Source organism: Lemur catta, chromosome 18, assembly GCF_020740605.2.
Source record: "Lemur catta isolate mLemCat1 chromosome 18, mLemCat1.pri, whole genome shotgun sequence".
NCBI lineage: Eukaryota > Metazoa > Chordata > Mammalia > Primates > Lemuridae > Lemur > Lemur catta.
The window spans coordinates 22,646,657-22,660,349 of NC_059145.1; the positions used below are offsets into that span (position 1 = coordinate 22,646,657).

Genomic DNA, 13,693 nt, shown 5'->3' on the forward strand with positions numbered 1-13,693 from the left:
CCTTCCCATCCACTGGCATTAAGGGATGGAAGAGCCCTTCTGATTTGATTTGCCTAGATTCTTACGAGCAGAAACAGAAACAAAAACAAACAAACAAAAATTTTTTCTGGTCTTTATTAGTGTTTAATTGAAAGATTACTTTCCCTAATTCTTTGGCTAGGTTCAAGCTTTTTAAAATCCTGCAAGCACAGATAATAGGAAGAGAATTTGACTCCAAGTTTACAAAAGCTGGTTATTGTGTCTAATTATCAACCTCAGATAATGACAGGTTCCGTCAGTATCATAATCTCTAGAGAAAAAAGTAATACTAGGTATTTCCCAAATAGTTCCTAAGGAGAAAGCACATTTTCTTTCACGAATAGCCTAATATCAATTTTAAAATGGATTCAGTGTTTAAGTTTGAAATAAGTTGGTCAGGATATAAAGAATCTTAACTGTCAACTCATACTAAAATTTATGGGGCTCTTTCTTCCTTAGAATTTTTATATTTTATACTTTCTAGGTATTGATGCCAGATATTAGTTCCAGCTAAGCTCATAAGATTTTACTCTCAAATTCTTTTTGGAAATGAGAATTTTTTTTTTTTAGTGAATATGTTTTTCCTTTAATAAACTTCAGAAACCAACTCTTAGTTTCAAAAAGCACTTTGTTTTGAGATGTTAGTGCCAGAATCTGAACAGTGTCCTTTATTCACTACCCAGTTGTATCGGTTTAATTTTTTTTCAGGCTCATATACTTCATTAGGTTACAAAAATAGCAAACATTTGCCACACCTTTTTCTCTGTATTGTGGTTTTAAGTAAATCAAATTTAATTATGTTCTTTGTACCTTTTCTCTTTTCTTCTGGCTTTTTTTTTTTTTGTTTTTTTTTTCCTCTGAGCTAAATAGGTCATGCTTAAATGTATAAATAAATAAATTATATATGTGTACGTAATGTACTATATATGAAAAATGTATAAATACATATATGTGTGTATGTATATATAGGATTGTGTATCTGAAGTTTTTCCAGAAAGTAAAACCATGAGTCAACATATTCAGTAAACATAGCTTTTGTTTTTTACCCCCAACCTTCAACATCACTTCTAAAGTTATAGTATGACTCTGAAATAATTAGTACCAATAATATGGCTAGACTCCATTGCTATCGATTTTGATGAAGTTTAGCAAATGAAAATTTGGTGGCTGGCTTCATCCATTTCCCTTCCTTAAAAAGAAGAAGATAGAAAACCAGAGCCCCAGTTAGTATGTGCTGACACTCCTGTGTCATCCCCTGGCTTGGCTTGGCTTGACCACTCATCTGTGAAATAGGAAGGAACATGCCATGGGCTGCCTCAGTGGGAAGGACTGTGTGTCGAGTAGAAAGCAGAAGAGTGAGAGTGACTCAAAATGTGGCGATTGCATTTGTCCAAGAAGGACAGGAAGCACCTGTCCAGGAAGGACAAGGTGAGCAGTTACAGGCTTGAGGGATCTGTGAGGAAAAAGACACAGGGAAGCAGCCTGGGAGACCATGCTGCCTTCCTCAGCCAAAGCAGCTTTATTCATTATTTACAGATATTTAATGGCATCGGTCTCAGTCTGTTTTAAGTGATGTTGTAGTGAGATGAACTGCTTTATCTGTTCCCTTTGAGTGATTTGCACATTTCCCATGGGAGCTAAGGATGTCGGAGTCAGATCTGTAGGTTCTAATCTTGTGCTCCTAACTGGCTATTGCCCAACCCCTTTGAGCCTCGGTTTCCTCATCTATAAGATGGGAACATAATACCTCATAATGTTGTCAGGTTTAAATGGGACAATGCCATGTGACTGCTTAGACCAATGCCTGGAACATGACAAGAACTCAATAATTATAGTTTAAGGGGAAAAAAGCCTTGGCTACTAAAATAGGCAAAAAAGAAAAGAAAAAGCATCCCAGAAATGGGATTCTCTCTTCCTCTCTCATATGGATGAAGTTACCTAAAATAAGGATGAGAGGAAATGAGTATTTTAAAGCAGAAGAATTAAATTATAATCTGATAAATTGTTAAACTTTTTGTAGGACAGTTTAGTTGTATCCAGTCAAAATGTAAGATATGTGTCTTCTTTGACCAAACATCTCCATTTCAGGAAATCGTAAGGACATTCTCACGTAATGGTATGTGTGCAAGGATTTTCATTGCACCATTATTTGAAATAGCAAACCAGTGAGAATGAATAGAATGGTTAATTAAATGCTAGTACCTCTATATCATGGAATTATTCTATGAGATCACTAGAAAGAATAGAGTAGAGCTATATGTCATGGCAAAGAAAATTGTCAATGATTTATTTTAGGGTAAAAACAAAAAGTACAGAATAATAGGTGGGATGTATATATATGTATGTGTATGCATATATAGACATATGCAAGAAATATGTGTATGTGTTCGTGTATATGGAGGGATGGGGCTGAACATGGATATTAAAAACTTAATAATTTTTACACCTAGAAAGTGTAAGTGGATGAGAGAGAAGTTTCTATTTCTCTTACTTTCATAATTCTGAATTTAAATTTTTATAGCAAGAATATCTGTAATTTTTTCAATTTTATAAAACTTCCCATTCAAAACATTTGATCCAGCCTCTTGTGTAGACTATGTCGGGAGAACAGGGATCTGTCTAATTTAACCTTGTGTCCGCTCACACAGTGCCAGCATGTAGTAGTATCTCCAAATGTTTGTCTAGTATGTCCGTTTAAAAATGATCATTAATTATTATTGATGTGATTGCTATAGAAAAAAAGGTAATATTTATGCTCTTTTGAGAACCATGGAGTTTTTCTTATCATGAAAGTACCATATGTCCACAAATTTAATTATTATGGATATGCATGGCCTACAACGTGCAAGTTCTTTAATGGTTGTTAATAGTGGTATACATTCACCAGATATTTTCTAAACATATAGTGACACGCATGCTATATTATTATGATATAAATTTTGACAAAGGTGAGATCATCCCATACATTTTATTCTGGAATGTATTTCTTTACTTACTAACATATTGTACATACTGATTTATCTCATAATTTTTCACAACTATTGTATATTCAATTAATTATATGAATGCACCATAATTAATTTTATTAGTCTTCTCTTGATGGACCTTAAGTTGTTTCCAATTTTTACTAAGACAGTGCTCCAATAAACATTCTTATACATAAAACATTTGTGGGAGAATTTCTGTAAGATAAATACCTTGAAGTGATGCTGTTAGGCTTTGGAAGGAATTTGGTTTTCCAAAAAGGTTGTGCCAATTTTTACTGCCACCAAGTGAACAAGAATCCTTCTTGTCCACACCCTCACCAACAACTTTGATTTATACCAGTCTGCTGGCCAAAAATTTATATTTTATAGCTGTTCTTATTTTCCTTTATTTATTAGTAGAGCTGTCCAACTTCCATAACTTTCTTAAGGGCCATGATGCTTGGAACACTGCAGTTGTTCTTGCCTCGTAACACTGGGGGAAATATATTCTATATTTTGTCATGGTATGAACGGGTTTATATGTTTTCAGAGCCAGACTTGAGAGCAAGTTTTAATCTCTTAGAAAATGTTTGTCATCTCAGAGTGATATGGAATTTCCTTGTATAGTTAAAATAGGTTTATGTAGAACACTGCTGGTTAAAACCAACGTGTCGTAAAGATAGATGTTCACATAAAGAGAGATGTTCACATAGCCTCTCTGTTATGCACAAAAATCTTAAGCTTTAGAAATAGCTGAGAATAGTTATTGCTTTTTACAGTGATTATATTGTTTGGTTTCCTACTGTGGTTTCCCCAATTACTATTTAGTGAATTTCAGCAATGTTGTTTTATCTCTTCTGTAAATGCTCTAAACTTCGTTTAGATAAACTGAAAAGGAATCACCGAAGCCTTTATTTATTTGTTTGTTTGTTTATTTATTTTAAACAAGGTAGAAAGCTTGGAGGTGGGAGAACAGAACTATGCATTGTTTATTTTCTCTTTTTCAGCTTAGATGCCCAAGGCCTTTGAGCTTATTTGGTCCTCTAGATCCATATTTATTAACTGAAATATGATTTAACCAGAGTTGAATTGTCTCAGTGAGATTTCATAGCCACAAGCAACCATGAAACTGTCATTTGTCTCGTTTTGGGAGGCACCAGAACTGATTACTCAGGAGATGACTGAAACTGCTGGTCGTGTTAATGCCAGGGTTATTCTGGAGACAGTGCCCTGAGGATGAGGATGGATTGGCCTGCAGATTTGTTTGTGTATTAGACGTTACTCTGGGCCAGCCTTACTCAGATGTAAATTGTAACTGCTGAAGGAAGTTTCCCAAAGAGGGCTTTTGTCATTTTGCAGATGCCCAGTACTCACGGTTGGCATCCTGTTTGCACCCAATCTCCTTTCTGGAGGTGCCCACCAGGGAAACGACAAGACGGCAGGTGGCAGTGCATGCTTCCTACCGTGGCCACCAAGGGGCTCATTCTCCGTCTGCCCCCTCGTTCAGCCTGGCCAGCCTGATACCTGCATGCTTTTGTACCTTGAGTTTGAGCTAAAAGCATGGAACGTTGGAAGTCAGAATCATGAAGGCAGCAGCTGAGGCGGGTGGGACACAGATAAGACAGTTGTATGACATAAATTGGCTGTGTTTGCTCCCTTATGGATTCTCTCCTTTGGTGTTCATTTTCTAAGCCTGCTTCCAACAGCCATTTTTCCTTCTTCTCTCCTAAGAGGCCTGATTTGGTTCAGGGATCAATATCATCCTCCTCTCACATGTAACTTGGGGAAATACTGCTTGGTCTCCAAACCAGAGCTTCCCAGCTTGCTTTCATGTCATAAAAAACACAGAGAGTGACAGTGTTTATAGCAGTCAGGGTAAATGGATGAGGCTGCTCAGGGCTGAAGGTGACCATTGCACAGTCTCCGGTAGGATACCTATGGTACCTCGGCACAGTGGCTCATGCCTGTAATCTCAGCACTTTGAGAGGCTAATGTTGGAGGATCGCCTGAGGCCAGGAGTTTGAGACCAGACTGGGCAACATAGTGAGACTCCCAACTCTACAAAAAAAATTTAAAAATTAACCAGGCGTGGTGGTGTGCACCTGTAGTTTTAGCTACTCAAGAGACTGGGCCAGGGCGTTGGAGGCTGCAGCGAGCTGTGATCATGCCACTGTACTCCAGCCTGGGTAACAGAGTGAAACCCTGTCGCAAGAAAAAAAAATACCTATTACTCATATCCACACATTGGTTGTGGTTGAAACTAATCATGATGACCCTATTCCTCTGCCAGTGATTGGTTTAGGGTAAACATAGGACCCAGCTCTGGCCAATGGAGAGGCTTTTCTTGAAAAGCTCTCCAGTTTTAAAAAGAGAAATGGAAAAAGAAGTGGTCCATTTTTTTGGCGTAGGGATGTGATGACTGCAAGAGTGGTAGCCCTCTTGCAACCATGAGAGTGTGGGGGCTTGAGGAGAACACGCTGAGTGAAAAAATAGAAGAAACCTGGGACTTTGGTGGTTTTGCTAATCTGCAGACCTCACCAACCTTGGAACTTCCCTACCTCGACATACTGAGATGAAAAATCCATATTATTAAAGTTACTTTCACTTTTTGTTTGTTTGTTACTGCAAAAAGCATTCTGATATGATATCTTCTCAGGACTGGAAGGTCAGGACTTAGAGAAGAGTTATCCAACAAGAAGAAGATGAAAAGTTGCTCAAAATAAGAAACCGTTGAGAAAAGAATGATGATGTGCTGATAGAAAGAAAATATTTAAGCTCAAAGTAAGATGGGCAGAAGTAGAAGGAAACTATTAAAAAATCAGTGTGCTTTACATTAAAGAGAATAAGATTTTTTTTAACACTGTGGTTGTCTTAACCAGAAATATTTGCCAGTATCTCACCAAAATGTTAGAGGAAAGGATAGGATTCTAGTTAACAGTTGTGAGAGGCAGAAGAACATGCACGTCAAGAGCCTGAGTCTTGGAGCAAAACCATAGGTTCAGATCCTGCATCTGCTACTTCCTAGCTGTGTAACTTCATTTAAGTTACTTAATTTCTCTGTATCTTAATTACCTCATCTGTAAAATGGAGCTAATAATAATAGTCCCTATTTCCAAGGTATTATGGAGTTTATACTTGAAAAGAATTGGAACAGAGTCTGCTGCATATTAAGTACTATATAAGTGCTTGCTATTATTAATCTATGATTATCATCTAAACCTATACTCATGTAAAAAACAAAGTCACTTAACACAGATGCTTCTACCACTACACAGTCACTAAAATGACTAAAATTAAGAAGACCTATAATGCCAAGTTTTGATCCAAGTACATTGGCTTACACCTGTAATCCCAGCACTTTGGGAGGCCAAGGGAGGAGGATCACTGAAGGCCAGGAGTTCAAGACCAGCCGGGGCAACATAGCTAGGCCCATTTCTACAAAAAATAAAAAAGATTAGCCAGGCGTGGTGGCATGAACCTATAGTCCTAGCTACTCTGAAGGAGGAGGATCTCTTGAGCCTAGGAGCTCGAGGCTGCAATGAGCTATGATTGCGTCCCCACACTCCAGCCTGGGCGACGGAGTGAGACTCTGTCTCTTTAAAAAAAAAGAAGAAAGAAAGAAAGTTTTGGCAATGATATGGAATAACCAGACCTCTCATACATTACTGGTGGGAGTATAAAGTGGTACAATCTTTTGGGAAACTGGCAGGTAAACATACATCTACCCTATGATCGATTAGCTCCACTCAAGCATATTTATTCAAAAGAAATGAAAACATATGCATGTGCACGAACATTCACACAGTCTCACAAACCTCGTAAAAGAATATTCATAGCGTATTTGTTTGTACTTTCCCCAAACTGGAAATAACGCAGGTTTCTATTAACAAGAGAGTAGATAAATAAATTGTAGCATATTCATGCGATAAAAAATGAATGAACTGCTAATACACACTACACCATGAATGAATATCAGAAGCATTTTACTCTGTGAAAGAAGCCAGACATTTAAAAAAGCATACTCTATAATTCAATTTATATTGAACAGGAATAACTAATCTGCAGTGATAGAAATCAGAGCAGTGGTTGCTTAGGAGAGGTGGGGAAAGATTGGCAGAGGTACCTTTCTAGAAATGTTCTATATTTTGGTAGGGGAGTGGATAATATGAGTATAATACCTAAAATATGTACATTTTATTATATGTAAGTTATAACACAAATTTTTTAAATGAAACAAAAAGCAGTAACAGATGCTGCCCAGGTCTTGGGTAGTAAATGTACCAGGTGAGCATCTTTTCATCCCAGGTGGCAAGAAAGCCATCAAAGACTGCTAGGGTCTTGTCAAAGGGAATCGGGAACTGGCTTGAAGAGGCTCCCACTGGCCAAGATGGGATAATCTGAACATCAGGAAAGATAACGTTAATGGTCTGAAACACATACATTTTATTTATTCATTTATTATTTTTATTTTTCCTGAGACAGGGTCTTGCTCTGTTGCCTGGGCTAGAGTGCAGTGGTGTCGTCATAGCTCACTGCAACCTCAAACTCCTGGGCTCAAGTGATTCTCCTGCCTCAGCCTCCCGAGTAGCTGGGACTACAAGCGAATGCCACCACACCCAGCTAATTTTTCTGTGTTTTGTAGGGACAGGGTCTCACTCTTGCTCAGGCGGGTCTCAAACTCCTGGCCTCAAGTGATCCTCCCACTTCCGCCTCCCACAGTGCTAGGATTACAGGCATGAGCCACCACGCCCTGCTGAAACACATAAATTATATTTAAATGCATGTGTTCCTCATAACTTAAAAAACATTTTGGCCACCATTGAAAGTGCCAATTCATTATTTTGGAAACTGGTAAATAAAGGTAAAAAACCAAGCGTTTTCTCTGCCTTTCCTGTATGAATTGCACTACTGGGTAACCAGTTAGTAGATGACGGGAAATCTCTCATATAGAAATATTCTACCTAGTGTAAGAAAGGGATGATAGAATTAGAAAGTCATACTGCAACCACTAATTAATGAAATGATCTGACTATTGGGCATCAAGAGCTGCCTACGTCACAAAAAGAAATGGCCCTTCTCATAAAAGAACACAGGTGGTGACCTATGAGACAGTCTTGCCAAAAAAGATCTAACCAAAATTTAATCAGGCTCAACCAACCTATGGGAACACAGTAGTAGACAGAGGAACACTTCAAATAACACCATGGGAATGCGGTCAGCAAAACCCAGATGGTGGGAGGATTTGTAGGAGAAACAGCCTAGTTTCTGCAACCAATACCTTAACAACGAGAAAGAGAAGAGAAAGAGAGAGAAGTGGATGGAAGGGCAAACCTATAGATTAACAGAGACCTAGGAGAAATATTAACCAATTGTAAAATGTGGACCTTTTTTGGATCTTGATTGAAACAAACTTGAAAAACAAGAAGACATTAAATAAAACAATTGGAAATTTGAACACTAGCTAGATATCTGATGATAATAAGGAATTATTGTTACTTATTTTTTAGGTATTTAGGGTTATGTTTAAAAGAGTCCTTATTCTTTTCTATTGAAATATTTACAGATAAAATTAATTAAAGGCTTGGATTTGCTTCAAAATAATACATACAGGAGGAGGGAGTAGGTGAGAATATTCATGAAACAAGATTAGCCATGTGTTGATAACTTAAAACTGGGTGGAAACATGGGGTTTTATTACACTGGTCTGTCACTTTTTGCATGTGCTTGAAATTTTCCATCATAAAAACTTTTGTTTTGTTTTTAAAGGAATGCAAAGGGAGAGAGAAAGGTAAAAACAAAACAAAACGCCAGATTCTGCAAAAAGACAGGAAGGAAATCTAACAGAATGCCTGAGTGTTAACCCCTGGCTGCATTTCACATTGTCTGCAATGCGCAAGTGGGAAGGCCATGTTTAAGGACATAGGCCCTGGGTTCAAATCCTGTTCTTCTTAGCCTCAACCTGGGAAATGTTTGCTATCAGACTTCTCTGAGCCTCAGTTTGTCTTTTGTGAAATGGACTTCAAGAATGAACTTCGAAGGCCAAATCAAAAACTCATGGCCCTCATCCTGTGAAACAGACAAAAAGGAACCCCCTACCATGCTTGCTTTTCTCCCTACCTCCTTTCACCTCTGTTTTTCCATTTATGGTTAAGAAAGCAAGAAAATCTGCCTAGCACAAAAAACACTTCCCCCTTTTTCTGCCTGGAGGGGAACATGAGTAATGAACTTTTCCATCGGGGTTGTTTTTCCTGGACATGGTGCACCCCCTCCAACTGCTAAAACATGTGATCCTGGAGGAGACCTTAAATAAACTTCAAGTGTTCCTTATCGGTCAGTCCCAGTTTGTACTAAATTATGAATTAATTTTCTGTATTTGGTGTTCTTCCTTTTTAAACAGAGGTTCTATTCATTCCGAATATTAGTTGAGAGTTTTCCAGGTGCCACGTGTTATAGCCCTGAACAAGGCAGAAATGGTCCTGAACTCAGCCCCAGCTGTTCCTGAGGCCAGCTCCTGCCTGACCCCCAGCCTGAGTCCAGGGGCCCACTCTCAACAGACAGCGCCCTCCACCCCTCCTTAGCATCCTCCAGCTTTATTTTCTTCCGAAGTCTTACTCTCATCTGAAATTGCCTCAGTTATGAATTAAATTATTTTTTATTTCATGCCCCCCCTCTGGATATCTCTCTTGTTCACCACTGTGTCCCCACCACCCGGTACTGCGCCCAGCAGAACCAGCCACGTAATTTGCAGGGCCCCATGTGTCTTAGTCCATTTTCTGCTGCTGTAACGGAATACCACAAACTGGGCAATTTATAAAGAAAAGAGATTTATTTGGCTCATGGTTCTGGAGACTGGGAAGCCCAAGAGCATGGCACCAGCATCTGGCAGGGGTCGTCCCATGGTGGAAGGCGGAAGAGACATCCAAAAAATAATTACTGGAATGAATGCAAATTCAAGAGAAAACATCCAAGGAGCTCTACATACAGATTGATAAAATATTAAGAGCAGAAACCAGCATGTATATGAAAGGGATGCACAATTTCTTGACTGTAGGGTTGACTATTGGTGACAAATAAAGTGATTAGGTCCAGGCTGTAAATTCATTGAGGGTTGGAACCATAGTGTTTTTCTCTTTGACTTTCCTGCAGGGCCTATGCATGTATGTGGTGCCCAAGGAATATTTGAACTGAACTAAATTGGTTCTAGAGGCTGAATTAGAGAAGGATGAGAAGTTATGAGGGAAATATTTCTTTTTTTTAGTGCAAACTCACTAAATTTAGGAGGAGGAGAGCCAGTCTTAAAGTTCGTCTTCTTAGTTTATGACAGATGGTTTCAGTGCTATGCTCAGCCATCAGAGTTTAGGAAAATCGCAATGAATTGCCTGTGTTTGGTATTTTATGGTGTGCCTGGCATTCGTTCAGTATATGAAGTGTTCTGTGATGAAAGTGATGGTTTTGTGATAAATGCAAAGCTTTGCTTAAAGATTCCTCAGACAATATTTCTTTAAAAGAACCCTGAAATAGGACCCTGCTTCCATGTATTTTTCCCTAAATAAGTGAACATATTTTCCTTGTCCTACTTCCAGGGGCAATAAAAGCCCCCCACAAAATCACCAATACACTTGTACAAGCTCACCAGTTGGGTGATCATTCAACTGTGTCACCATTTGCATTTTATAGGCACCATTTCACATATATGCTCGTATTTCATTTGGACCTATTCCAGGGTATAGTTGCAGTTTCAAGGGGACTCCTACACAGGACTTCCTACATTCCTGGGTCCCAGGTTAAGCCCTGCTCCATGTCTGACTATGTAGCAGGAGCCATTTGGAAGAGCGGTGGTTTCAGGTTGGATGTAGAGTGCGCTTTGCCACTATCCTGTTATGGCCTTTGAATGCCAGTTTTCTAGGGCCACTTCTAACTGATTTACTGATCACAAACCTCCTACTGCAGGAATTATCCTTTTCCCCAAGATTGAATCCCTGGTACCTAGACTTTCCTCCTATCTCTGCACCTGGAGCCCCACTAAACTCCCCAATCCTGTGTTTGTAAGCCCCGTGTTCTTGAACCCTGTTGGTCACCTGGCTAATGGTGCCAGATTCAAATTCTCCTTTCTCCCACAAACATACATATTAGATAGAATCTTTTTTTTTTCCCAATTTTTCTTTTTCTTTTCTTTCTTTTTTTTTTTTTTTTTTTTTTTGAGACAGAGTCTCACTCTGTTGCCCTGGCTAGAGTGCCATGGCATCAGCCTAGCTCACAGCAACCTCAAACTCCTGGGCTCAAGTGATCCTCCTGCCTCAGCCTCCCAAGTAGCTGGGACTAGAGGCATGCGCCACCATGCCTGGCTAATTTTTTCTGTATATATTTTTAGTTTTCCATATAATTTCTTTCTATTTTTAGTAGAGACGGGGTCTCACTCTTGCTCAGGCTGGTCTTGAACTCCTGACCTCGAGCCATCCTCCTGCCTCGGCCTCCCAGAGTGCTAGGATTACAGGCGTGAGCCACCGCGCCTGGCCGATAGAATCTTTTTGTTTGCAAATAAATTTTTGTTTAAAAATCAGAACTAGCATACGCAGAAGTGAAAATTATAGTCTCAATAACTGAAAAGTCTGGGGAATGACTTCAGGTTCAGCAGCATCCAGTGATTGAGGCAATGACATTGGAGTCTGTCTCTCTCCAGCTCTTCTGTCTGGCATGAGGTATGCTGATGGCCTCAGACTCTCATCCCAGGAACTTTATAACCCCAGGACAAACAAAAATCAAGATACTTCTTCCCTGACCCCTATAGCTAGTGGGTATGGGGATAGAATAGTTTTATTGTTCAGTCCTGAATCACACGTTCATCCCCCTGATGTGGGGATATGAGATGAGCCCCAGCCCAGGCATTTGGATGGTGTGCCCATAGAAAAGCAGGGACTTGTGATCAGAAAAAGGTAAAACAGACCCCGGACAGACAAAACCAACAGACACTTACTCTGAGTAGTCCCTAGTTTTAATCCTCCTAGTTGACTCCCATCCCTCTGTGTGGCCGCGCCATAGCCTGGCCTCGCCCCCTGAATTTGGCCTGGCAGCCTTCACTTGGCCCTGCAAGTTGTCCGGCCTCCTGGTTTTAGTCCTACCTAATCTGGCCCATTTTGATGTCCCAGTTCTGAAAGTGGCTATGAAAATTCTGATTGTCCTTCAGCAGCGAACAAGATCTCCCCACACAATCAGAAATATTCTTCTAGTTCTCTCAGGAAACTATGCAACCCAGTAAGAAAAGTTACCATTTATTGAGTTTTTACTGTTATATATTAACAAATATAAGGTTCTCCCAAATAAATTAGTAAGGTGACTCCCCATTCTCCCAGTGAGAAGATAAAGAGCAAATGTTTTGGGCTAAGCTGAATATATAAAAAGTTAAGAATGTATATGAAATATTAGGATATTTCTAATATGTAAGAACACTCACATGGATTAATAATTTGAATGACTGCTGTCTTGCACTCTCCATCTTCATGATGTATTTTTTTTCAGCTTCTTCACATGCATCTGTGTGTTGCCCCTGAAACAAAAGTCCTCTTCGACTCATCCTTGTATCTTTCCTAAGTACAGCATCATTATTTCTGCCCAAGTTGTTTGAACCACAGCACTTTTTGAATCTCCATATATGATGCTTCCTTGGGAATATTATGGCACATTTTTTTTTCCTTTTTCCATTTATCCTATAAGTGACCTATGCACGGCCTTTTTAAATGATGTTTAAGTAACTTATTTGTTCTAACATCCAACCCCTCCAATTGTGAGGTCACCTGCTCACAAATAATTACTAAAACTGTATTCAACTTTTTGCCACCTTTTTGCTGCTATCATCAAGTGACTTCTATATGCATCCACACTTGGCATTGATTGAGATTGTTTCAGGCTGTTGTATCTTCCCCAGGCAGTATATTGTGGTTCAAAGTAATTAGAGTCTTTGAAAGGACTTCAAGATAAAGACACTCCCCATTTCTGAGGGATAAATGTTTTGTGGGGAGAGGCACCACACCCTGTATTTAGATACCTGTGGTATATGCCAGGCAAATTCTTTGTGCTTCGCATACTCTATCTCACTTTATTCCTCCAACACTCCTTAGGAGATTGGGATTTTTATCTCCATTTTACAAAGGGGGAAATCAGTTCTCAGAAACATCGGGTAATTTTTCCAAGGACATACACAGCTACAAAACACCAGGTTGCTCTGACTCTAGAACTCAAGTTCTTAGCCATCCCCTTGCGCACAATTTCAGAAAGTTTTTTTTTTTCAGGTAGAAGAAGCATGGTCCCATGTCACAAGTTTATACTTAACCATTCTTTCAAAAAATGAATTTATTATTTTTCGGGGATTCTGTGTGTTTTTCTCTCTGCTTCACCTTGACGTATAATGTTTTTTGATTATTTCTCATCCATTGAGTAATTTCAGTAGTAATGATTTTGTTAAATGCAATTGATGAAATGAATCCACTCTGAGGCCACAGTCATTCTGCCAGGACTTTCTGTTGTGGCTGGCATCTCTGATGCTGACTGATATCGCTAAAGTTGTCCCGTGTGATGCCGAGTTTCCTTCTGAGTGAAAAAGCTGTTGACATCAAATGCCTGTGAGTAGCGAAGTCGACTTAAATATTAGTTTAATTTATATTCATTAAATCCCCAGCCTTATCCAGAATGTACACAGAACAAAAAGCCAAAAT

At 39.2% G+C, this 13,693-nt stretch overlaps 1 protein-coding gene across 3 annotated transcripts in view; it reads left to right on the forward strand.

Annotated features, from left to right (window-relative positions):
- FRMD4B (FERM domain containing 4B) overlaps positions 1 to 13,693 on the forward strand; it is a 293,677-nt gene that overhangs the window by 141,307 nt on the left and 138,677 nt on the right. The gene's annotated exons all lie outside the window — the stretch shown is intronic.